This window comes from Hibiscus syriacus, unplaced genomic scaffold (genome assembly GCF_006381635.1).
Source record: "Hibiscus syriacus cultivar Baekdansim isolate YM2019G1 unplaced genomic scaffold, ASM638163v2 tig00117048_pilon, whole genome shotgun sequence".
Classification (NCBI taxonomy): domain Eukaryota; kingdom Viridiplantae; phylum Streptophyta; class Magnoliopsida; order Malvales; family Malvaceae; genus Hibiscus; species Hibiscus syriacus.
In genome coordinates, this window is record NW_024063538.1 from 2,530,132 (window position 1) to 2,533,668 (window position 3,537).

General features: G+C 36.4%; 1 pseudogene; it reads left to right on the top strand.

Annotated features, from left to right (window-relative positions):
- Positions 1–359: 359 nt before the first annotated feature.
- On the top strand, positions 360–2,200 carry LOC120197512 (annotated as a pseudogene).
- Positions 2,201–3,537: the final 1,337 nt, after the last annotated feature.

Genomic DNA, 3,537 nt, shown 5'->3' on the forward strand with positions numbered 1-3,537 from the left:
AACCCCCTAAATTTGGTCTTCTTTGAAAAAGGGAAAAAAATGGAAATAAAGAACAAATGGAATGCATAAATATGTATTTATATCTACTCGTCGCTCATTTGCCGCTGCAGACTGCAGAGAAGCAGAAGCAGCCAACCTTGAGAAACATAACAAATCCTTCTCCTTCCCTTCACACCTCCATTGACTCTCTCTGCTAAAATTAATTGCAAACTCATAATTTCCCTTTTAAATTCGCCATTAATAAGGCCACTGTTTTCCTCTGTTTTCTTTGCTTTTCATCTGTATTAAAAACCATAGACTAGTCCTGCTGCTTTTCCCCAGCTGGGTGCTTTCCCTTTCTTTTCTGTTTTTCCTCCGATATGGGATCATTCAAAGATGGAGAAAGCCAACACTTTATGTACGAAGAAGAAGCAAAGTGCGTTTTCGTTCATGGACCAATCATTGTGGGAGCAGGACCATCTGGTCTAGCAACATCGGCTTGCCTAACTCACCACGGTGTGCCTTACATTATTCTCGAGAAGACCAACTCTTAGCTTTCTTTGGCAACATCGAACCTATGATCGGCTCAAACTCCATCTCCAAACAGTTTTGTGAACTCCCACTGCTCGGTTTCCCTCACAATTTCCCCAAGTACCCAACCAAGCACCAGTTCATATCTTACATGGAATCCTACGCTTCACATTTCCAAATACTCCCAAGGTTCAAACAATCGGTGCAGACGGCTGAGTTTGATCATGGATTGGGTTTTTGGAGGGTTAAAACCCAGGACTGTGAGTACATTCAAGGTGGCTCGTCGTTGCCACTGGCGAAAATGCCGAGCCATCAATACCGGAGGTTCCCGGGATCAATAAATTCAAAGGTCCTGTTGTGCATACAAGCTTGTATAGGTCTGGTGGTGAGTTTAAGAATCATAGGGTTTTGGTTATTGGTTGTGGGAATTCCGGCATGGAGGTCAGCTTGGACCTTTGTAGACACAATGCAATCCCTCATTTGGTTGTTCGAAACACAGTGAGTTATAAGAAATATCTATTTAGAATTTTTTTTAACCAACGACAACGACAAGACGCATACACAATTTACAGCTGCTAGAACTAAAATTTCTAGGAAAAAAACATTGCAACTTATACTTTGTGTCTTGTTTTTTATTATTGTTATATGTCTTGATATTTATGTTCTTACAGGTGCACGTGTTACCTAGGGTGATGTTCGGTTTCTCAACATTGGTATATAGCAATGTCACTCCAAAAATGGTTCCCATTAAGGCTAGTAGATAAATTCCTATTGCTGCTGGCCAACTTCACCTTGGGAAAAACAGAACGAATAGGTCTTCGACGACCGAAAACCGGCCCGATCGAGCTCAAGAACTTCACCGGAAAGACTCCAGTGCTGGATGTCGGCGCACTGTCACGGATAAAGTCCGGTAAAATCAAGGTAATCCCATTTTTCATGTTGTAAAACAAATTTTTTTTTTTTTTCAATATGTTTAGTTGACGTTGTTAGGTATTTCAGGTGATGGAAGGTGTGAAAGAGATCACAAGGAGTGGAGCTAAGTTCATGGATGGACAAGAAAAGGAGTTTGATTCCATAATTTTGGCAACTGGGTACAAAAGCAATGTGCCTACTTGGCTTAAGGTTAGCAACTAACATTTTTTTCCGAATTTTTTAATAAATTATAAAAGGTTAGGATCCTCTTATACCGTTGTAAAACTTTAACATATTTTTAGGATCATTCTATAAGTGAAAATACATGGTTGACATTTCCTTACTGTTAATCTGAATCGTTTATTTTCACTCATTTAACGATCTTAATAAGTGTAAAACTGAAATATTTTACATGATGGTGTGAACTAATATTATCTCGATTATAAATTTAATAAGCTATGCATGGCATTGGAACTAATACCCCAAGGTAATTTTGTTTTGCCTTTATTGGAAATATAGGGAAGTGAATTTTTCACCAAAGATGGGATGCCTAAAACGCCGTTTCCAAACGGGTGGAAAGCAGAGAAGGGATTGTACACGGTTGGGTTTACAAGGAGAGGGCTCTTAGGAACGGCATCTGACGCCGTTAAGATTGGAAGGGACATAGGTGAACAATGGAGGACAATCAAAGACTGCAACAACATCAGCTGTAATTCTCATGTTATACTGCTCAAGGAAACGTGATTCAGTCACTCAAATAGACTCTAAATACTGTAAATAACGGAATTTACCCAGGCTAGCTTTTTTTTTACTATTGTAAAAAGTATATATCGAATATTCAGTTGGTGGGATTTTTGTTTTGTTTTTATCCGATTTATCTGTTCTGTTAGAAAAATGAAATTTTTAATCTATAATAAAATATTTTAGTTCATATTACTCGTGTAGTACATGAGTTCATATTACTCGTGTAGTACGAGTTCATATTACTCGTCTATATCATGGATAAGGCTAAGGATGTATAACTTCAAGAGGATGATCATGCATGTTTTGCCTTTCGATGTTTGATGTATGATAGATCTAGGTGATTCTATAGAATGGCTTGAAATACGAAGTTTATGAAAGTGGTAAAATCATGTTTAATGGTAATATTATAATATAAATCATAATTTGTTGTTTAAAGATTTTTTTTTTGGGAATAGAATCCCTTAGTTTTATAGAAAGAAAATGCTCATAATTACAATGAATGTTTAAAACTATAACAGTAAACAAAGCATATAATTAGGATACTTTTCTATAGATATAACTGCTTTGTTAAACGACCCACAAAAGGAAATGAAAACTATTAAAAGACCACTAACAAACCGCATATCAGAGTTGAGCAATATGAGAAACTATCCATGAATGTAACCATGTATCTCAATCCAATTTCAGAGTCTAAAGCAAGGAAAATCATCAGGATAACAAATAAGTGTCATCTTGATTAGTTAAGGCATTGTCAAATCCAACAATGAGAAGAAAGATAAAAACTTATCTGATAACATACGTTGGACGTAAATTATATTGAAAATATTGACTACATAATCACACCATTAGCATTGATTGGAAAATAAACAAAAATAAATAATTTGATTAATTGAAACTTTGTTGTGGTTAAAATCACTACTTAGAAACGAATTCGCTCCAATGTGTGTAATTGCTCCAATAGGCGGATCATCCATCGAGATTAACACGGTCGCTCCGAATACGATACACCCGGAACCAGAGTGGACTACTGGTGGTACTGCTCCTCGTCGCAAGGAGTCAGAAGCTTAGAAAGCTTTGAGAGAGTTGAAAGATGTTTGAGTGAATTGGTTAGTCGAGAGTGATATGAATTTCTCTATTTATAGGCTTGGTTCAGGGGTAAATTCGTCAACAGCAAAATCAAATAAAAAATTGATTAATTTCAAAATTAATCACTGTTTGAAATTGTTAAAAAATGAATGAACCTGGACTAACTCATCCAGATTCATGGCTTCTTCAGCTGTTTGTAACATTCGTAATTACTCTTGTAACTGGTGTAATTACACTTGTAACTAGTTAAATAAACAGTCATTTATTCACTCTGAACAAGGCTGA